The 24882-nt window shown below is 35.2% G+C and overlaps 1 protein-coding gene across 1 annotated transcript in view; it reads right to left on the reverse strand.

Annotated features, from left to right (window-relative positions):
• LOC138705172 (uncharacterized) overlaps window positions 1-24882 on the reverse strand; it is a 141649-nt gene that overhangs the window by 62961 nt on the left and 53806 nt on the right. The gene's annotated exons all lie outside the window — the stretch shown is intronic.

The following is a 24882-nucleotide window of genomic DNA, read 5'->3' on the forward strand; positions in this document are numbered from 1 at the left end:
TAAACAGAACACAAAGTAGATGACGTCACACCGGCGACGTGCGTGACTTTAGTCTACAGTCTACAACTCTAAAGCTTCAATACTAAATATGTACACTGCATAATACGTGAGCTTTACCACACAATGCAGGAATGGAATTGCAGGAGAGATTTCACTGCACAAATTAAATCGAAAATATCATTCCTCCATTCCGGAAGTATAGGGTGACCAGATTCACATCGATAAAAAAGAGGACACAAAGCTTAAAAAAGGAGGACACTGTTCGAAAAAAGAGGACAGATAAAATGTATTTAGATTTAGGCTTAGGCCTATATTACTTTAAATTATGTCAATATTTTTATTTTACTACAAAATATTTACAGTACAGATTTAGGCTTATATCATACTTAAAAATATGTTAATATATATTTTCTTACAAAATAATTATGATAAAACTTAATAATAATTTTTTACAGTTAGCTACATATTAAAGTCAAGAGAACTATAATAAATTATTAAAGACTATATTCCGTCGATGCTACAGGGAAATTACTTGAAAAAGCCGTTAAATCAGATAATTTCCAAACACCCACCATTGCAGACAATCGATTCGATGCCATGGAAACACACGTGGTGTCCTATCTTTCTAGACGTAGATGATAACGAAGAGGGAATTGTGGACATTGTTGGTGGAGTAGCGAAGAAAAAGCGGGAGACCCTCACAACCTTGGCTCTGTCCACCGCAAATACAATTCTGCCATCGTCGAGATTTGAACTCGGGAGCGCGATCGCCGTAAAGCAGCGTTCTGGGAATTGAGCTACCAAGACGACCGTATAACCTATTCAGTATTAGAAGATGAAGCAGCTTTAGCGTGCTGAAAGTGATTTTTCATTGCCCAGGGTGCCAGAATGATACCAAAATTATCACATTACCTAATTCAACAGTCGCAGTCGCAAGAATCGTTAAGAGATAGTAGGGCTACGTACAGTTTAGGAATTTTTGTTTTATTTTTGTTCTAGTTTCTCCCATTTATCACTGATAATTATATTTGAATTGACGCTATTAACTTCAAACGCAAATAGTTTGAAAGCCGCTACATCTAGATTATAACTCAAGTTTGACTGCGAATGGTGTGGTACTCGAATTATATAGAGTGTTTCACATGAAATATTTGGATCTACAAACTCTTGATCTAATAGCGCAAGAGAAATTTCACAGCACAGGACACTAGGATTTTTAGGCTCGTTTAGCGTGGGCTGAAACATACGTTCTTCAATGCACCTAGTTTTAGGCAATACCATCGCTCGAGAGTTCCTCGTGTTGCATGCATTTAGGAATTTTTATATAAAATTGTTGCAACCTATCCTATTCGAACCTAAAAATCCGACGTCTATTTATCACATGTGACTATCTGCGGAAAGATTGGCATTAATTATCTTTTATTAAAAAAAAAAACGCCACGACACAAAACTTAAGATTTTTTTAAATGGAGCATTGTCTTTTCCTATCATTCCATTTATTTGTCAATCTAAACTGTATAAGTTATATTGAAGGTTAAATCACATTGCTACCACTTGAAAAGACACTAACTTACATACTGCATACATAGAAACATCCAACTTTTCAGGGGTAAATGCAAAATGAAATACTTGTCTTGTCCGACTGGAAATGCTTAGGCTATTTCAGAGCATTGTTTAGTGTATGTGTTCAAATATGCTTCTATTTTCTTGAACACAGTGGTGATTCCTCCATGAAGGATATTAGGATGATCCTACAGTTTAATTTCGTGCCTCTGAGTATAGAAAACATTTTAATTACAGATTTTGATTTTCAATGCGTCCCGACGTATTAACTTCCTTTAAACTTCCATTTTGTGTCGTAAGTTGCCGCCACTGCACAGCTCACAAATAATTTCCGAGGAACCATCCAAATATCTTACAGCAAACGGTATTTCTAACAGTGAAGTTACTGTAGCTGACAGGGGAAGGTGCGGAGAGCGGGGTACGGCTTGAGTTTAACAGCGTTTGAGGATATGACCGCGTATCCTAATACTACCACCCTTCTTTCTGGGTGATGGAGACCCTGTCAGAGAATACAATGAGAATTTTTAAGTACCATTATAGCCTCCTTAAATGCAGTTCATTGGTCATTTTAAAAGAATAGAATAAACGAAATAATAAATAATTTAAAATGATATAACATAAAAAATAAAATGAATAAAAAAACAAAATTACATAAAGATAAACAAAATAAGCTATAATAAATACAAGAATCAACAGGACTTTCAGATGACAGGACAGCCGAAAGAATATCTGAAGTTGTATTACATCATTTAGAAGAATTTAACTATAGCAAGAAATTAACTGCGCAAAGTACGACGGAACATCGGTAAATATCGGGCAGTACAATGGCTTAGGAGCCATCTTCGCAACTAAAAAGGGGAGGATAGTCGAACTTCACTACTAATAAACTGTCAGTTCCAGAATGGTGAGTCAAATATTAACATAGGTCTACTTTTATTGATTTTGCATGCTCTATTATTATTATTATTATTATTATTATTATTATTATTATTATTATTATTTTCTGTCTTGGTCATTAGTCGTCAATCTCATATCCGACATACAAAAAATATCACAAGTCGCCACTGCTTGAACATATAGCTCAATAAGCCTGATAAATGACCTCCGCACTAGATGTAAAGACGTTGGCCCTCTATTAGAGCAAAAGACTCCAAAACTAACGTATCACGGTTGAAGGTCATACATAACCACAGTAAGAACTTATCACATCGGTAGCAATTGTAACATTTCATGCCTTCATAACTTCGAAAGTAATAAAGATAGGAAAAAGATCTAAATGGATATGAGTTTCGTTGACAATTATATCCCTACAGCTATATTCCATTTAAAATGTTATACAATATTAGATAACATAACTTTAAAGAAACTGGATACTTAAAACTTCTTCCCTTCTTTGCAATTAAAGTTCATTCTAACAATCTTCTGTAAGCAGAATTTATGCTATCGGCTCAAAAGTTACAGACAAAAAGAACCTATATGGAGTGCAGAAAGTCTGCATAAAGCAGAAAAAACTGAAATTATATTTGTGAGCTTACAATTTGACAGCTTTGAATAAAGATAAAACCTGTATACAAATTGTTTCCAGGACTACCCACATTTTGCAATGAATAGTGAGGGGATTTACACCTTTTTGATAATTATGTCATATCTAGAAGGCCTATCTTCTTTATCCGTGGCTCCTAAATGGTGCGATGAGAAATACAACAAAAAAAACGAGTTATGTAAAGGAGTCGTCCGCCCACACGCTCCGCATAGCTTCTGTCTTTGCAGAAAATTAAGAACAACTCAAGATCACGGTCACAGATGTTCCGTCGCAGTCAATCAGAGCCATCTAATAATGACAGTTAGTGAAGCCCGACATTTAACTGTCAACGTCTCTCTGTTCATAAAAGCCAATTTAGAGTCTGACGATTTCTGAATCTCTCTTCAGTATATAGTAAAATAAATCTAGCATGCATTGTTCCTTAAACATTGTTCTACAAAATCGAGTAAAATGAAATTCTACATTGAAATATATTTTTAAAATACAATTAAACCTATCAGAGGAGAGCGACAAAAGATATGGAGGTTTGCTCTTATTAATACAGTGTGTCCCGAAAGTCACACTCTGGTCATATTTGATCTCATGCCTTACGTCGAGGTGAAATATAATAGTAAAAATGGAAATAAATAAATTAAAACTATTTCTTCAATAAGATTACAAGAACTTCCACAGTGCGGTCTAATCTCTCCGTGAGTTAGCAGTTATTTTCCGCGCACAGTTGGCACTGATGGCTGCAAGCGAGGCATTTGTGACGGGAGAAATCTGAATAAGCTATGTTCCCGCAATTCAAACGCGATAACTGGAGATGGTAGATTTTCGCAATCACGATAAATGCGAAATAAGTAATTTTATCATTATTTAATTCGACAAAAAATTCGTTCCGGCACTGGGAATCGAACCCGGGACCTCTCAGCATGTTTAAAAGCATGTTAAGTATATTACTGTCGCTTTTTAACCCTCGATAAAATGGGAAATTGAGTCCAACTGCGAAATGTATGTTTATTTCAAAAGAATTAATTGAATTAATATTTGATACTTGAGATTTTCGAAAAAGAGAGAGAGAGAGAGAGAGAGAGAGAGAGGAAGACAATAAAACAAATGATATATTTTCCATAAAGAAGTTTAAAAAAAGAATGAAAAAAATTATACACAGAGGCGGCACAAATTACAGCAAAAGAATATATTATGCGAACATGAAAATGAAAGAGGGATACATACATACATACATACATACATACATACATACATACATACATACATACATACACACAGAATGTTAAAAAAAGTATGGAATGTTATTCAGAACTTCTTAAATTTTAATTAGGCCTAAAAAAGTTTTATACAAAAGCTGTTGGAGATAAACCATAGGCCCACAATATGTTACCAGTGTTCGAAAAAAGAAAACTGTCTATTACAGATATGAGATGGAATAGATCAGACATATGTAACTGTGAGAAAGACAAGGGACAGTTTTCGTGATAGACTGGGACATTGTTTGGCTGTGAATGGTTCTAATTTAGAGCATATGTTGCAAAATTTGATTAGTGATAGTGTTTTGTTTAGTTTTATGGCCTGCCAAACATGATTTTACATACTTATTTGTCTCAAGTTTGAAGTCCACAAAACAAGTTTAATAAATAGTTAAAAGACATGAAACGAGTGAATGGATAAAATTTCTACAAATTCATAGGTAAAATATAATGGAGATTTGGAATACGTAATTTTAATATAGATGTCGCTTAAAAAAATAAAGTTTACTCTCACACCCTGTATGCCTGAATAACTTTTTTTCGAACACGGGTATCATATTGCATGGTTTATCTCCAACAGCTTTTCTACAAAACTTTTTTTTTTGTAAAAATTGAAGTGTAAGAAGTTATTAGTAATATTACATATTTTTTTTTAACGCAATGCATGTGTAAGAATACCATTAGAATTTAATATAGCAAGCGCGCCGAAAGACCAGAAAAATGGTGATCAGATCAGTTAAATTCGACTGTTCATAAGACACGAACTTTTAATGTCCATTATTTACTAATTATTACTCGACCAAGGCCAGTGGAGTCCTGCAGCCCGGAGCCGTGGCGCTACTGCGCCAGCGTTCGTAATACCGCATCGCGATAGTTCACATTACGCCCGCGGCTCCACCCCCTTTGGTCAAGTAATACTACGGTTATAATAATAATAATAATAATAATAATAATAATAATAATAATAATAATAATAATAGGCCTATTAACATCATCATAGTCTAAACTCTAAATCATACTTTAACCGTCTTGGTTACTTAACTGGAAGAGCAATGACTTACGTTGACTACGAACACAGGATGGCGGAGTTGTAGTTGTGGTAGACCAAGGAGTTTGTAATTACTCACTAGAGACACATATGCGTGAGTGGCAGGCGAGAAAAATGTCACAAATTGAACCGGCTAGCATCCGCCATTAAAGGGAGCATTTGGGACGCGACATTTGAAAACAGTACATTGGTGTAGTCTGGTGACAGACACTATTTTAATAGTAATATACGTTACAAGAGCGGTATGTTGACGTTTTCATGGTCGAGGAAAAGATTGAGAAAGCGAAACGTAGTTGAGCTTTTTTAATTTCCGAGAACATGAAAACAAACATACCGCTCATGTATCGTACATTATTTTGTGCGAAGATCGTTTATTACATACCTGAAAAACGAATTTCTAATTAGTTGCAATGAAATCTCCATGTTGGTTTCTGTTTAATGACGGCAACTTTGGAAAACCAACATATCTTTCTTCGACATTGTTGCTATAAAATGTTTTCTGTGTTTACTATACTCCAGCAGGCCGTGATATACGTCTGTTTCCCCCCCCCCCCAGTCTATAAATGCGAACTTAACCCAGATAAGCCCAAAAATTTTTTGTGATAAAAATAGAGTAGCACATTAGTTACTCTCAAAAATCGGTTAAATGATGTTGAAATAACCTGAAACAAGGAACGTATATTTTCTAAAGCTAACAAATACTACCAGCATTATCGCACAACTTATAAAATGTCCCTAACACCAACAATTATCCGAAGGCACTACAACTGTCCTTAAAAAAGGACGGTGGGAAAATCTGGGTTAAAACAAACGGTAAGGTTATGTAATGATTTATTTTTCATTTCAATATTTTAACAATATTATTTATATAACATATTGCAGTAATAACATCGGCATCTGGAATCTTGTTGATTTTTTCACAGCTTCCTTAATGTTACTTGTATCAGGAATGCAATAAGTTTCGTGAAGTAGTAGACTTTACTTAATTTTTGCAAATATTTAAAAACAATAATTAACATTTCAATTTAGGTGAAATTGCAGTGGTAAGTTTCCAATTTATAATTATTACTATGTTAAACGTCTCTAAAAATAATATGTTAAAAGCCTAAAGCAGGAAAATGAATGTTGCGCTTAAGCGGTAAGAAGAGGGAAATTGTTATGTGTGTTACGTTGGGAATACTGAATGTGGTATTTCACACTTACCGCGTATTGGTTCTGTGAGGAAAACAAGCAAATACGCACGATCTCGCACAAACGTTTCTTTTTTTTTTTTACCAAAATGGGTCGTGATGAAGTAAAGATGAATGGCAGAGGAGCGCTATATTTGTTGAAGTATTATATGACTCATATTGGCAATATTATAAAATAAATAAAATCATCCATATATAGCCTATACAATCGGGTAAGTAGATTAAGTGAAATACGGAATAATGACAATGCCAACTGAATTTCCAGTATTACCAGTATTGTTTTAAGGACATAATATTGTATGTAGATACTGTAATAAGGGGAAGAGAAGAAACCAAAGGTGGGAAAAGTATGAGGATTAACTAAAAGTGAATATTAGGGCTATTGAGAGCAGAATACTAAGTGTTTTGATAGGGAAATGGAAGCAGTGTGAAGAATATTGAGAAAATAGTGCTGTGGAAGTAGCGATGAAAGAAAGTGAGAAAAAATGAGTACAAACAAGGCAGGGGTAAAAAAAGGTGATAGAATAAGCACTGAGGCGGTAACAAAGAGAGAAGTAACTGAAAGTAGTGAAGTGAGATGGATGTGGAAACAATCGAAGTAGATAAGTTTATAATAGTAGGAAAGGAGAAAATGATGGAGGGTAAGTGATGAAGTAGCCTATACAGGAAATTAATAAAAATGGGTACAAGCTTAGGATGGAGAATGTAATAAAAGTGGTTGCTAAGAGAAATAGGAAAATTAGTATATAGGTACTGAACAGGAATAATAGAAAATAGTAGGAAATATGGGAAATGCCTGTTATTATTCGGTTGAGAAACTTTTATCATCTAGTCTGCTGTCGAAAAATCTGAAAGTTAGAATTTATAAAACAGTTATATTACCGGTTGTTCTGTATGGTTGTGAAACTTGGACTCTCACTTTGAGAGAGGAACAGAGACTACGGGTGTTTGAGAATAAGATTCTTAGGAAAATATTTGGGGCTAAGAGGGATAAAGTTACAGGAGAATGGAGAAAGTTACACAACACAGAACTGCACGCATTGTATTCTTCACCTGACATAATTAGGAACATTAAATCGAGACGTTTGAGATGGGCAGGGCATGTAGCACGTATTGGCGAATCCAGAAATGCATATAGGGTGTTAGTTGGGAGGCCGGAGGGAAAAATACCTTTAGGGAGGCCGAGATGTAGGTGGGAAGATAATATTAAAATGGATTTGAGGGAGGTGGGATATGATGATAGAGAATGGATTAATTTTGCTCAGGATAGGGACCAATGGCGGGCTTATGTGAGGGCGGCAATGAATCTTCGGGTTCCTTAAAAGCCAGTAAGTAAGTAAGTAAGTAAGTAAGTAAGTAAGTAAGTAAGTAAGTAAGTAAGTAAGTAAGTAAGTAAGTAAGTAAGTAAGGAAAATTGTAGTATAGTATAAATATACAATAATATTAGAACAAGTACTAAAGCCGAGAGTGGAGTGTAGATAATGTATAAAGGTTAAGGGAAATGAGGATAGAATCTGAGATGGGGTAAAAGTTGAGAAACTAGAAGGAAAGAGGATAATGTAATAAGAGAAATACAAATGAAGTGTTAAAATGATAGTAATGTAAATGCAAACAATTGTGATGATGGCACCATATATAGAAATGTGAGGACCATCACTACATGTAGATATATGAAACAGCTGTTGACAATAAATATTCATATGTACCGGTATTGTCATACATATTTAAAATAATATATATTTCAGTCCTTTCATGCAAGAGAAGAGGAAGGTATAATGGTGTATAGAAAATGTTTACTGGTGAATTGTGACATCAAAATTCGGGAAACACTGAAAATAAATTTAATCATAAAAAATCTATTCATTGTACAGTTGATGACCACTAGGTTAGAGGTTAGTTCAGGCTTTTTAATGCAGCAGTAGTAGTAGTAGTAGGCCCAGTAGTGGTGGTGGTGGTGATATTAGTAGTAGTGGCAAGAAGTAGTAATAATGGTGGTGGTGATAGTAGTAGTGACAAATAGTAAATTGGTGGGCGTCAGCTATATTTTCACTAATTTGTTTGCATTTAATACAATCAAAAACCAGAAGTAATGTAAGAAACGAAAATTACATAATAAATTCGCAGATTCTGAAAGAAAAGTCTTATACAGATGCTGTCTAACTTCTGGTGGACTTCGCTATTATAATCCACTGCAATATGATGACACCTACATACATTGTAGAAATCAGGCGTATAAACTTGAGTAAATGGTTTTCTGGAAAAAACTTTATCCAAGAAATAGTCTGACAATTATGTAAACACATTCAAATGAAAAACTGCATTAAGAACATTCTTCCAAATATTAAGAGATGCATGCTTTCCTGGTCATCTTACAATAGTAAGCTATGTTCGAACAATAAGTTGCGGCGCAGTATTTCATCATTTCCGTACTATTTCCCTTCAAGTGTAGGCCTACATATATTTGTTCATGCTCCTCTAATAAGTACGAAATGCTGGCACTCCGGGCGAAGCATAAACTCCCTTTAATGGCGGCCAAACAGCGGTTCAATTTTGTACGCTAAACTAGCGCCGTCGGTGTCTCCAGTTATATACAGTAGGTATTACCACAGTCTATATATAGTATATACAGTCACGAAGCTCAATACGTAGTAAATATGCATCCATAGATAGTTGCAAACTGTGCAACGAAGCGTGTCTAAAATATCATTTTAGTAAATGTGTGAATAGAACGAAGTCACTGGTGGAATATAGTAAAGAGAAGTAACTCATACCAAACTAAATTGCACGTTTGTGCGCACTTCTTTCTTATTATTATAGATAGTTGCTGACCACTAGGATCGCTAATATCGCCTCATTACAGACAATGCGAAATAGTACCGGCACAGTCTATTGTTCCTAGCACCCTCACAACTCAAGCTTCGTGACTGTATATACTAGACTGTGGTATTATAAATTCTTTGTGGTGGACAAAGCAAAGGTTGCTGAGGGGTTTTCTCGGAGTTCTCCTGTTAACTCCATCATTCCACCATTATTCTCTATTTCGACATTCATCATAATTTCAATAGTATTCAACCAAAACAGTGTGACGTGATGTAGTATTGTGACTGCGTACAGACATATATATATATATATATATATATATATCTCATGACCCTTCAGCAAAGACATATATATGTCAGAAAGGGAGAAAAAATAAAGAAAGGAAAATAAAATAACAAAATACATTAAAATAAAGGTAAAAGAATAATTCAAGAAAAAGAAATGAAAGAAAATGTAAACGGAATAAAGCGAATAAGACAAAGATATAACAGAATAAGAGAACAGAAACAGTAAGAAAACAAAGGACGAGTGAACGTGTCAGAAGTACATTTACATACAGTAACTTAGATGCACAATATTCCTTTCGTAACAACTGCTCTACATCTGCATACATTAAAATGTCATAAGCACACTATGCTGATTTCTATGCTAATTTAGTAGCAGTTAATCACGTCTCTCTTAACGATGTCAGCTTTCGAGAGACGTACTTGACAATCAAAACCGATGATTGAACATAATCATTCCCTCAGAAAAAAAGTTGGTAGGTTGTTAACACCACCAGATAAGGTCAATGGAGACCATCCTCGACTTTGCTAAACTAACAATGAGAATAATTTCATTTCTGAGGTGAACACCTGTATGGTGAAACTCATTACCAGCGCATTTTCGTTCCCAAACAAGTTAGAGAAGTTATCGGTTAGTACATCCTGGTCGTTCAGAGTTCAATCTCTGACGCTAAATACTACAAAAGGTACAGTTCAGTAAATAATAATAATAATAATAATAATAATAATAATAATAATAATAATAATAATAATAATAATTTGCTACATATGACAAAAAATATAATTAAATAATAGGAATGAACTAGTATATATATATATATATATATATATATATATATATATATATATATATATATATATTCTATATGCAATTAATTCATACGTATAACAAAATCAGTTCCGTTACGGTGAACAAAACATATATTCTGAGATTATGAAATTCATATCATTTATCATAATAATTGTCAGTAAAAAATTTGTTTAAGCTAAGAAAATGTTCTTCCTACGTTACATGACGTTACAGGGACACAATTATAATAACAAAAATCAATATACAAATTATCAATATTTATATTTCATACAATATATACAAATAATTTGTTTATCAAAACTTATACGAGTTGCAGTAAACGAAAACATACGAAATGAGGTTATGAAATCCAAATCTTTTACGAACGTCACATAAAATTTGTTTAAACTGAGACAATGTTCTTGCTACGTCACATGACATTACAGGGGCGTAGGCCTATTTATAATACATTACATCACAGCACAGATCATCATTTCATTTAATCACAGTATGTTTCCATTTCTTATGCTGAAATAGTCCTTCCGAAATTCGAATATAACCAACTGTAACGTAGATTTGCTGGAGGTATTCTTTTGAAAGAAAGAAAATATAGAAGAAATAAATATTCTAGGCTATATTTTACAAATTCAGCTAAATTAATTTAGGCTCTAGCGACATTGTTTTCAGAAACGAGCCCACTCATAAAATTATTTTAAAAATTACAGATCAAAATTAAACACAACATAACATAGACTGATAAATTAAAATAATATTAACACAAACGTCTGAATTAAAATTCAACTTACTCAGTATTAGAATGAGATTACAATGTAGTCGCAACTTGGTGCTTTACATAAACATCATTGACGATGGAGCGCCTGTATTGTACTATGATTCACAGTCTATGCGTACCTGTTTGTAATTATTCTACTCTGCTTATGAATCCACGTGACATAATAGATGTACCAGAGGAAACTACGTTTGAGAACACAAATGGGTTGCCTGCTCATTACTTCTGGTACTCTGAAGACAGACGAGGATGACGAATAGCATACTATATTTAATTTTTACATGTGGGAGAAATGACAGATAAATTTTCCTAAAGCACCCTTATTCGTGAACAGGGTTTTTTTCCCATCAATTGGTGACCAAACATAAACGAAGGAAGCTCGCACCCAGTAAGTAATAGAAAGCGATCGCCAGAAAACAGGTTTCGCTTAGGTAAATGTCGTCGACCTTTTATTGTTTCAGATCGAACACGACTGCCGAGGATAGTGTGTAAGCCTTCGTTTTCCCTGCATTGGAAAGGTTTTGTACTGTATAGTACAGTTATAACACAGGCTGAAGGACATTAAGATTAGAACATTAGTATACGGTTAAATTCTACTCAGTACAGTTACGTTTGGTTCGTAGCAATTCAATACATATATAGCCTACCACAGCCAGCACGTAAGATACTTATACCGGGTGTACATAAGAGAATAATGCACTTTTAAAGTTGTATAATTTCCTTCACATGCGGAATATAATAATAAAACATACATGGAATGACAGAGTAAGTCTTCAAGATTTTAGATCACGCACAAGTTCTCAATGTGGTCACCCGTGGTTACACGGCACACATCAATCCGGTAGTCGAGGCCTTCCCACAATCTGGTGTAATGGACACAGCAGCCGCAATAATTACAGTATGTATCTCAAGTCAATTAGGGTAGCAAGTAGCGGTGGCACATACAACAGATCTGTGACATGACCAGAGAAAGAAGTCACATGGGGTGAGATCGGGGGACCTTGGAGGCCGCCGGAGTAAAGCCATGTCGTTTTAACTGTGACGACCGATCAAGACATGGGAAACACCTTCACTCAGCCATTCCCGCACTCTATTAAGAAAATGAGGAGTCCACCGTCTTGCTGCCACATGATGTTCCGCAGTAGTAGAGATGCAATTCCTGTAACAATTTTTTTTCGCGAAAAGAGAAAGGTAGAAATTTCTCAGAAAACGTTAGATATTGCTGAGTCCCTTTCATATTCCAGTGTCTCGTGTAGATTCTCCCCCAGATGTGGATATTGTGTTCACTTTACCACTAAGATGGTACGTTCAGGAGTAATCATTTTTAACAGCGGCGCTGTCACGCGACAAGATAACTTTTTGCGCGTAAAATAAAAAAAATCAACAGCTGTTTTTCATCACATGTGGGATAAAAATGCCTATTGTTGCTTATATAGCCATACAAACCACTTAAGTATCCATTATTTTTTATATAACCTACATTATGAATAAATTGTGTTATATTTCTACTCAAATATCCTGCGTCCAACAACTATCTAATTCAACAGTCCATAATTTAGCGAAAAAGTGTGAAAAAAAACTAATTATTTTTAAGTAAAAAAGAAGGCGCACAAATCATGTCCTAACTGAAGGAACACTCCATGAAATAAAATAAGGGTACCGGTATAGGGATTACTATATAGACTAATAGCCTACTGTCTCCCACGAAATCAGTTACGTTAACAGGTAATTGTACCCCAGACATCAGCCTGAATATCGATGAAATTGTAAGAAACCAGTCGTTTATAAATTTTAACTATGAGTGAATACATCTGTAATGTAATGTATAAGAACCGAGTTTTTTTTATACAGAAAGCTGACGCGCTGAATCACCGCAAAGGCGCCACTGTCACTTTTCGAACGGCGCCGTACAAAGCGAAACATTTTTACAGATGTACACCAGCTTAAGAGATCCAGAGTGTTGCAGGATTATAATGAATCTATAGCGACGAGATTATGTGCACCAGAAGAAACGAAAAACGATACATTTCTATGACTGTGTGGACTTGAAGTAGAGTTGGCAACTAAAGTGAATGTTTACTTTCATTATATTAGTTCTTAGTTGTATTGCGCGTTAAAAATTAACTAGACATGATTGCGCCAACATTTAGTACATCTTAAAGTCCTTAATTAATTTTTGAGCAGAAATTCGAGCGAATAATTTTAAAATGGTCTTTGAAGCGAGGTAGAGGTTCATAAAAAAGAACCAGCTTTCGTGATATTCTTCGTGCTAAGAGTACTAAACGATACGGGCATCTCTTTGATTCTTACTACTTCCGTCATATATTACACTCCGTTTTTGAAATCTGTAGAGCAAGTCGACGACTATAGGTGGAGCCTATGACAAGCGAATGGACGGAGCCTATCAGTGCGGAAGTTCATTGCGGGCTGCATCGGCTCACGGCCGCTAAGGGTTAAGATGCGCGTGGTTGAAGGTAATAGGTAGGGGTGGCATTTGAGACGCTCGCCTTCAAGCAATACTTTCCCCCAGAGCGGTCATTGGACTGATCTCCTTCACTCATCAATTGCGCAATGGACTTGTTTCGTCTCTTATACTTTACAGATTCCAAAAACAGAGTATATAATTTGTAGTGTACATTTTAGATTGCAATAGAATGAATGTTATAGCTCAATAACAATAATAATGATGATGATGATGATGATAATAATAATAATAATAATAATAATAATAATGAATATACCATCCACTACAGCGTAAAATAAGATTAATTGCAATCTTCGAATTTTAGTTATAGATTGCGATATTTCTGTTAGGCTTTTATTATTCAACATATTTGGATGTGTAACAAATATTAAATGTTAAATCAGAATTTAAGTCGATGTTGCCAAGATGAGATTGTAAGCAATTATTGAATTGTTTTAATTGCCTTCATTGTCATACTACGTATAATCAGGCTACGTTTTAATACATTAATGGAACAAATTACAGTAAGCAGTAGAATAAATCATTCCGTCATCGATTGCACTGGAAGAATCTGAAAATTTACGTCTTTTCACGACAGATTATTTTATCAGAGAGATTCGCTTAGTTAAATATAACTTGTGGAAAATATTTACATTAACTACATGAAAACATGATAGGAAAAGATGCCGTGTTTAATGTCGCTATTTTACTTTCTTTGAGGAATAAAAATTATAAAAGACATGAGAGGCCTCTGTCTACGAAATTAAATCGGGCCGGCTAAATCACTATTGATTAAAACATGCATAATCGTCACATTTCACTAAGGCCAAAAGGCAATCGTTGTTGAACAGCATCCCTCCTTTGTCTAATCTTGTAACCCGAGTGGGCTAAATACGAAGTAGGCTATATAATACGGGGGAAGAAAGTAGATAATCCTCAAATTACGGAACACGTATTTTAAGGTGAAAAAGAAAGAATACGGGAAAAACGTACAAATATAGCAATCTTAGGTAAGTCATTCAAGTCTATTATCACCACCACTGTATCACTCATATTTCTCAGAACTGTGAAAAGGAGACAGAAAATTTATTTCCTGAATGACTTTGTGACATTCACTGCAATTTACATTTTTCATATTATAATGGATCTGTAGAACTGAATTTACTGACTTAAATGTTGATGTGTTCTTTTCTTTCCACTGAGCATTCATCAAAGAAAATACTCTTTCGATGTTGACTTTCTTTTTTTTACTAATGGCGAGTACTTGACTGTTATTCATCAAACCATGCATGAAGCCAGTACGAGTGCGTAGGCCGGTATAGAGAAATAAAATTCTACAATTTTCAGAAATTCTGAGTACCGCTCCACAGAAACACAGCTGTGATAAAAATGTACTAAGATTTTGTGTCAAAGCTTATCTTTAGAATTTTCCTCTCTTTTTTGTCCGATGGGAAAGATTTCAATTTGATCACCTGGTCAAAGAAGAGGCTCTTATTCAGTTCGTAAGACATATTATTATCTTGCATCTACTTGAGTATCATTTTGACACTATCCCACAAAATATTTCAATATTCCAAATTTCTCTCCGGCTGCATTCAAAATCGTGGACTTTCATCTTTTCGGCCCGGACTTTCTTCTTACACTGTAAAATCACGGACCGTATACGAAATCCGCGGCATATGGAAATACTAATTATGGGGCTGCGCCTAATCTAAGCGATTATCTAGTTCTGTATTATCTAACGTAGAACCTTTTAACATTTTCTGCAAATTCCAAGTACAAATATAACATTGCTATAAGAAATTAAGCTTATAATAAACCCAAATTCACAATTTGAATTTAATATCACATAGTCTATTATTTGCAAATAACATTAGAACTTAAGGTTAACTTTTTTATTTCCATTTCATCTTAACTATAAATAAGAAATTCCCCAGTTTGTTTTTAAATTAGTACTAACACTGGGGAATCCAAATAGTTTACTATAATCCTAGATAATATATATAACAGATAGCTCATCCCTATGTTAAAATCGGTAGCACTTTGAAGAGAACAACTGTCAGGATCCCCACCCGTCCGCCGTTAACAAACACGAGATGATAGTACAGTCGCTAATGCAATTCAAATGGAAGTTATGACGTGACTCCTTATGTAACAACTAGATGGCAGCATAGTAAACCTGACAAAAGTTGTTACCGTCAAAGCCTATAAGGCCGAGCAATCTGGGTATATATGATCTAGGCTATAACATACACATAAATATTTAAAATCAGAATTTTTTTGTCGATCCACATTTTTCCTACATATTCTGTTTTGGGCATACCGCAGCAATATAGGAATGCTTAACATCATTCTACCGGTATTATAAATTGTTTACGCCTAAATTTATTCGGCATCATATATATCTATTATCGGACAGTACGTCTCACTTGACAATATGTATCAGAGGAAGAACAATCTGAAGTCTGATTAACGTAATATGTAACCAGTCAGGAATGTAACTTATGCAATGGAGGAGGAAATAAACTGGCCATCCTACCCCATTATCTCATGACTTAGTTGCCTCATGAGTGATACCTTATTGATATCACTTGTGAGGTTAAAACCTGTCTTCGCACAGTTGACTAAACAACAACATGTAGCACTAGCCTATATATTTGAAGCGGAAAATCAAAACGTGATTAACACTGGTTACATCACGTGGCAATTGTAATGTACTCTACGGTTAGCATTATGCCAATAGACGTTGATATTAAGTTATAATTTATGAGTTATGAATAACAAAGGCTTTAACGTCATGGAAGGAATTATACTGTCATAAGGAGTGGTTCACATAATCCACAGAGCTACGTCTAGCGTCTAGTAGGTAGTATATAGGTATTACACACTTCTTAAATTTTGGATGTCATTATGATTTTGGATTCTTCTCTGACACTTCATTATACTTACAGGCGCCATTCTCACTTCTCGTATTACTTCTGACTCGAAATGGTTATACTCTTTTTTTTGATTCGTCAGTCTTCAGCTACCCATGCATAACGAAAAAGATAAAACAGATTAAGCGGCCCTTCCATGTCTAAAGCGGAAGAACCCTGAGAACAGAACTTGTAATTCTGCAAGGTCGGAAAAATTTAATCTCATGATAAGGTTAAAAGTACAGTATTTTCTGCAATCGCAAATATCTTAAGTGTCAAACATTTAGGTTTCACATTAAATACATCTGTGCCACAGACTCTAACGAAATTCAAGCTTTAAAAGTCGTACACAACATTTTCAACCGTCTTTCAAGTGCAAATGGCTTTGTAGCCAGGTCTTAGTTGTTTATATCTAGAGGTAATGAAGTTCAATCGAAATGAGTATCCTTTCCAGGTACTGCTTTTTGTGAAAATATCACAATGACAATCATACTGAATTATACCTAAAGGTCTTAAAATATGAATTCAGTAAAGTTAATTTGTTTTAACCTTGCATTCATATAATTAATAGCGCATCATTTATCACATTCAAGGAAAGTCTAGCTTTGTGTTCACACAGAGTGGGATAATTATTACTTACTTACAAATGGCTTTTAGAGAACCCGAAGGTTCATTGCCGCCCTCACGTAAGCCCGCCATCGGTCCCTATCCTGAGCAAGATTAATCCAGTCTCTGTCATCATATCCCACCTTCCTCAAATCCATTTTCATATTATCTTCCCATCTACGTCTCGGCTTCCTCAAAGTTCTTTTTCCCCTCTGGTCTCCCAACTAACATTCTATATACATTTCTGGATTCGCCCATAGGGGAGAGTCGGGTAGTATCGGACATCGGGTAATATCGGACAGTGACTTTCTTTCATCTACCACACGATGATAGTACCTAATTGACATTGTTACGTTTCTGTGATGTCGCATAGAGAAACGTAACCATGCCATTCAGGTACTACCATATGGTGGTAGATGAAAGAAACGGACTGTCCGATACTATCCGATGTCCGATACTACCCGACTCTCCCCTACGTGCTATATGCCCTGCCCATCCCAAACATCTAGATTTAATGTTCTTAATTATGTCAGGTGAAGAATACAATGCATGCAGTTCTGCGTTGTGTAACTTTCTTCATTCTCCTGTAACTTCATCCCTTTTAGCCCCAAATATTTTCCTTACAAGCACCGTATCCTCGAATAAGTTTAACCTCTGTTTCTCTCTCAAAGTGAGTGTCCAAATTTCACAACCACACAGAACAACCGGTAATAGACTGAGCTTTCTTGAGAGCAGACTGGATGACAAAAGCTCCTCAACTGAATAATAACAGGCATTTCCCAAATTTATTCTGTGTTTAATTTCTTCCCGAGTGGATAATTATTATACAGATCCAAATAAGCATATTAAAATAGAATAAATATTACATCAATTCAAATCAGTAAATATCGAATAGGATACATTTTATAACGATTCAAACCAGCAAATATTGAGCGGGTGATCATTATATAGATTCAAATCAACAAACGTGAAACAGGTTTATCATTACATAGATTCTAATCAGCAAATATTGTACAGGACACTCAATAGATAGACTGAAATCAACAAATATATGAAGTATAATCATTGTATCAATTTAAATCAACAAATATTATTCAGGATAATTATATCGATTCAAATAAGCAAATAATGAACAGGTACTCATTACATCGATTGAAATCAACAAATACTGAACAGTTACTTATTAGATATATTGAATCACCAAATCGACGAATATAGAAAGAATAATCATTCTGTTGATTCAAATGAGTGTATCTAGAAAATGATAATCATTATATCGATTCAATCAGCAAATATTGAGCAAGGTAATCATTATATCAATTAAAATCAGCAAATATTGAACAAGATATCCATTACATAAATTCAAACGAACAACATTGACCAGGATAGTATTTATATCGTTTCAAATCGATGAATATAGAACAGAATAATCATTCTGTTGATTCAAATGAGTGTATCTAGAAAATGATAATAATTGTATCGATTCAATCAGCAAATATTGAGCAAGGTAATCATTATATTGCTTTAAATCAACAAATAATTATACCGGTTAAAATCAGCAAATGTAGAAGGAATAATGACTATATCGACCGAAATAAAACACCGAATAGGATACTCATGTAGATTGAAATTACCAAATACAAAACAGAGAAATCATTATATTGATTCAAAATCAACAAATATTGAACAGAATAATCATTAGATCGATTCACATAAGCAAATATTGACAGGATAATAATTACATCAATTCAAATCAGCAAACATTGAACAGGACAATAGCCTAATTCAAATCAGCAAATATACAAGGGATAGTCAATATTTTGATTATGATCAACAATCACACTTTCTAAAATGCCTATATATCAAATGTTAACACAAAATGTAAGAGTCGTAGATTCGTAAACATTCATAATGTGTTATAAATATAAATTTTATGGAGTAAAGCAGAGAGGCTCAGTTCAGACTACGTTAAGCTCAGCTGCATAATATGAGATACGCAACAGTTATGCCCCGTGGAAGCCTCTATTGTCAGTATGAATGCCGTGAAGGACACGGATATTTTGCTTTGTCAATGTGATTATTATGCACGTTAGGTAGACCCACCGTCGTTCTGACCCCACGGCACGTGAGTTACGCTAGTCTAGTGCGTAAGAACAAATAGGACATGACAAATCGTGACAAGGTTGCAATAAAAATAAAAATGGAAAACACAGCTATAGTAAGGAACTAAAGAGAGAGGGAGAGGAAACAAAAGAATGTTAATTAATTGATTAACTAGCGGACTTACTCGTGTTAATTATGTAAGACTTGTGGGGCTTACAGCTGTACTGCTTACAATGCACTACCCAAAATACACAAAGAAAACATACCTATCAGACACCTACTCAACTACAAACAGCCACCAGCACACAAACTAGCTACACACATGGACAAAATCATCAGAAACAACATAAAATTCAGAGAACAGACAACAATAAAGAACACTATAGACCTCGTCAACAAAACAAAACAACAACACATACCACACAGTGTAACACTAGCATCTTTCGATATCACTAACTTAATACACTGATACACCAATACAGGACACATTACAGATAGCCTACTAAAACAAATGCTCATAGATAACAACACACCACAAGAATACATCGAAGAAATCATCGAAATCACAGACATCATAACAAAACAAAACTTTCACACACAACAACAAATAATTAATTATATTCAAGTGTTAAAACTAGTGTACGCAAGATTCAAAATGGAAAAGAATGTTTAATACAGAATAATAATGTAAGAGAAGATAAAAAATTGCAATCAAAGAAACACTACTATTTTCAGTCATCACGTCCTAAAAACTCCTACATCATTTTCCTACATTCTAAAAGTGCAATTTTGGCAATGAAAGACCTCTCACCTAACAGCAGTCCAAATTCATCACATCTCCCAACACTTCGAATAAAAAAAAAAAATACAATTTTCAAAATCTTTGGAGCTCATCACATCAGGATATAAATAAAAATGAGATCTGATATCTAGTAGATCAAGCCGCCAAAGAAGCAACATCGCTAGCAAACATAAACACAAACGAAGGGAACACGGAAATAACGAACAAGGTATATTCAGAATAATTTTGAGATAAATGAAATTTAAAGTTTGAGGACTTAAAACAACTAGTTTATTTTTAAATTATTGTTATTTTTTATCGCATAGTAATGTAGCATTACAAGACAAATATGTGACAATATACTGTTTTGATTTTATGAATTACAACAATACGAAACTGCAAAAAGTCTAGTTTGCTACATTTTATAAAGGCAAGAACGAACAATGCCACCATTTAATTAAATATTTGTTGAGAATAGACTCAGGCATATTATTTTCAAACAATGTTGCACATTTTTACTTTCATGTAGCGTAATCTTTTTAAAAGTTATAAATATTGTTGACCCATTATAAATATTGGTATCTTTGAGTGTTCATTGTTCCTCTGGAAGATACAACCTTCGGCTATCATGAAGAGAGTAAGTGGGCTTTCCGACCTCTAAGTGATTGAATGTGCCGACGAATTTTAGATAAAGTCTCTCCTTTCAGTTGGTGAGGTCTGTTTCTATGTTTGCCTCTTATTTCTGTATGGGCTTTTCCAGTAGTAGCCAATGACGTTTTTAAAGTGACTAAACGTCTGCCTGTTATTCCATGTAGAGAAATAAATGCTTTATAGCAAACGGAAACATCAATATTTTGCCTATCTTTGTTTATTCGCACTTTATATCGGTAAGAAAAATTAAGAAAAATCAGCTTAGTCTTGTGTTTCTCTGGATCTTCTTCTTTGCACAGGAAGTACCGAATTAATTCCTTAAAGGTGAGAATTTTGAGTGTCATATGATGCTAATTCATTGAAATGTTTAATAAGATCGCTTCTTTCACTTTGGCTTATTTTCTCCAAACACTGAAAACGAGAACATTTACATCTTCTCCCATAATATGACTCACAGGACGAATTTTTTTTTATGCATCTGTAACACGTCCCGTAACTTTTCTCTTCTTTGAATTGACAGAACATGGTATGGGGCCGCATAATTTATCTTCTCTAACGTCAGACATTTTAAAAATAAATTGCACTAACCACAAACACTACAAAAGTATAGTAATGGAAATAATCAACACCCTACCACAGACATATGAACACTGAAATAGCATAGCTAATTAGGAACATTAAATCCAGATGTTTGAGATGGGCAGGGCATGTAGCACGTATGAGCGAATCCAGAAATGCATACAGAATGTTAGTTGGGAGGCCGGAAGGAAAAAGACCTTTGGGGAGGCCGAGACGTAGATGGGAAGATAATATTAAAATGGATTTGAGGGAGGTGGGATATGTTGATAGAGATTGGATTAATCTTGCTCAGGATAGGGACCAATGGCGGGCTTATGTGAGGGCGGCAATGAATCTCCGGGTTCCTTACTTAAAAGTAAGTAAGTTTATATTATGCCTACAAGTTCTACTGAAAATTAATATTGTGACTTTTATTTCAGAACAATAATGTAACTTTTATTGCCACAACAATAATAACTTTCTATAATTGAATTTAAACACTCCCGTCAACAATGGGATTTCCACTCCACACAGCAACACAGCATTCGTTATTACACTCCACAGACGACAATGACAATTCACTTGGATTATTGAGAACAACAATGTACTGCGAATCTCTGCTAATGTTCACAAAGCACTATTGACAAAACAAAACTCTCAGTTCACAGTTCGTTGCCTTTGCTCGTTGTTCTAGCTCATTCACTCCAGTTCACAGTATATCGAACCCAAGACTTCTAGAGACAGTCCACTGCACTCGAACTCAGAACTTCCGGGGACAGTCCACTGCACTCGAACTCAAGTCTTCCAACTGCGTTGCTTCCGCCTGGACGCTGCTCAAGTTCATTCGCGTGTCGAACCCTAGACTCCTGGGCGCTGCTGACTCACAAGTTGTGCTCTCTGTCCAATACTAACAACTACTGACTCGCTCCTTCTTCGCGTCTCCTATTTATCACTAAACCATAGTTTCCAGAAACTACGATTTCGCGAACAATCTATAGATGCCGAGAGGATGGCGCTTCCCGAAACTTCTCTGCATTTCTCCCCTCAGTCGCAGTCGCTTTACTTCCCCCTCTCTGCCGCGGCCAGCGTGTCGTCGTTCCCTTTACGTCCGTCCCTTCCAGTTTGCGTGGCCGTAGCCTCATCTCTCTCCGCTCTACGCCGCGCGCCGCCCCCCAGTGCTCCGCGGAGCTCGTCTCGTCTCCCGCGCGCCCTGTCGGACGCACGTTCGAATTCCGAGACAGCTGTCACATAGAATAACAGCTAAACATCAGTCATTTTAATAATAATAATAATAATAATAATAATAATAATAATAATAATAATAATAATAATAATATGAACCTTATTGACATATCTAAAAATAAGCTAACGAACAATGTGGCATGACTGTAAGATCAAGATTGTAACAGATGTCTAGAATGGTTTCTGTGTTTAAAATGGACACTGTTCGTTCTTTCTTGGGATGAATGTGACATTGACAGAAACTTTAATGCAGAATACTGAGGACAATTTTCGTTCTTACATAAAACCAATGCAGCCACATGAAAGTACTCCCCTTCTACTATCAGATGACATTATTAACTCAATTTAGATTTTTGATGGATCTTGTTCGTTATTCTCGTGTACCCTTAACATTATGACGTCACACCAAGATGAATTAAGACATGTGAAGAGGTAGCCTATCTCCTGAAACAATGGAAAGATACCTGGGCTTCACATCCAAATAGTAAACTCCATTAGCCTACACAAGAACAAGGCGAAGACAAGCAGACGAGACGAGAACAATGGGAATACATGGAAAGCCAGAGGGATAGAAGGCGGATAAGGGAAATACTAGGAAAATAAGGAGAGGGACTTTATTATTTTTTTGTGACGGCCAATTCCTAAGTTACCTAGTGACGATGTTAATGTTATGTTTTATTTAAAGACACTCGCAACTGCCGAGGTTATATCAGCGTCGCCGGTGTGCCGGAATTTTGCCCCGCAGGAGTTCTTTTACATGCCAGTAAATCTACTGATATGAGCCTGTCGCATTTAAGCACACAAATGCCATCGACCTGGCCCGGGATCGAACCCGCAACCTCGGGCATAGAAGGCCAGCGCTATACCAACTAGTGAGGATAAAGACGTAGTTCTAAGCCACGAGTACCCGGAATAGAAAGAGGAAAGATAAAGAAAGAATGTAAAGAGTAACGGAAGAGAAAGGAGACTATAAAAGAAAAGATTAGAGGAAAGAAAGAAAGAAAGAAAGAAAGAAAGAAAGAAAAGAAACATAATATGATAGACAAGTAAATACAGTATATATAATGGTGGATGGTTAACAGCAGATTCAGCTCGTACTCTTGTGGGAAAGATAATTTAATACGCTTGTCATTGAAAAGGCGTACAGTCTAGAAATAATTATTGATGGCGCGACACTTGGTGGTCAAAAAGTTTAAATAATGAAGAACGATACACAGCAGTAAATTTGTATGTGTGCTGTCTTCTTCGAGTTCAAATCGGGCGGCTGTAAGCCTCTCTTCGTATTGTTTTTGTACGTTTGCCCCATGGCTTGCGATGTTGTGGACCCGGGTTCAATTACCGTTAAGGCGGGAATTTTAATTTTTTTACACGTCGCTAATTTTTATACATGTAAACTGTCTGCATTCATTTTTATACTCAACACCTGTGGGTTAATACTTGACTCGACTTGGATAACAAAAGAAAAAAAAAAGGCCTATATACTCGCATAGGGTAAAGGTTGGTAATATTGTGATACAAGTAATATTATGGTAGTTCTTTTTGAGAATTTATTACAATTTTACTGACTGACACAAGGACCAGTTTTGTGCAGAAACTTGTCCACTTAATATGTTGACGCAAAAAAAAAAAAAATCTTTCTTTCGCTCAGTAAAAATTGTAATAAATTTTCAAAAAGAACTATCACATTATTACCAACCTTTACCCTACATACGTAGCCTGCATCCCTAGTCAACAAAGTGCGATGATTGAATATACTCATAATATAGGCCTTAATAAAAAAAAATTAAGTCACATATAGCAAATGAATGAGGATTTCCACACCCCATTACTTCATTTAAAATCACAGGGTTTAACAATATGGTTTATTTTCACAACTAATGCAAAACGAGACTCATTAATTTAAACTAAATCAACTAAATGGCAAATTTCATGATTTAAGTAATTCCTCGAGTATTATATCGCTTCATACAGACCATTTCTATCACGGACGGTTTTAGTCTAGTGGAGAGAGCGCCTGCTTCCCATGCAGTCAGTGGCATGTTAGATCCTGCTGTCATACATTTCTTGGAATTGCTTTTCTATCTTATTTCTTTCATTTACAGGCTTTATTATACTACTTATTTACACTAAATTTCTTTCCTTGACTCTTATCCTAGCTACTTAGGGACAACATACAACGAAACAGAACAATGTTATTACCTCAACTAGTGGTTCGCTTGTGAACCTGGTCGCTCATCCTCTGATCATGCGCAGTGTCTCCTTTCTGAGACTTAGAAAATATCTG

Source organism: Periplaneta americana, chromosome 8, assembly GCF_040183065.1.
Source record: "Periplaneta americana isolate PAMFEO1 chromosome 8, P.americana_PAMFEO1_priV1, whole genome shotgun sequence".
NCBI classification, from domain to species: domain Eukaryota; kingdom Metazoa; phylum Arthropoda; class Insecta; order Blattodea; family Blattidae; genus Periplaneta; species Periplaneta americana.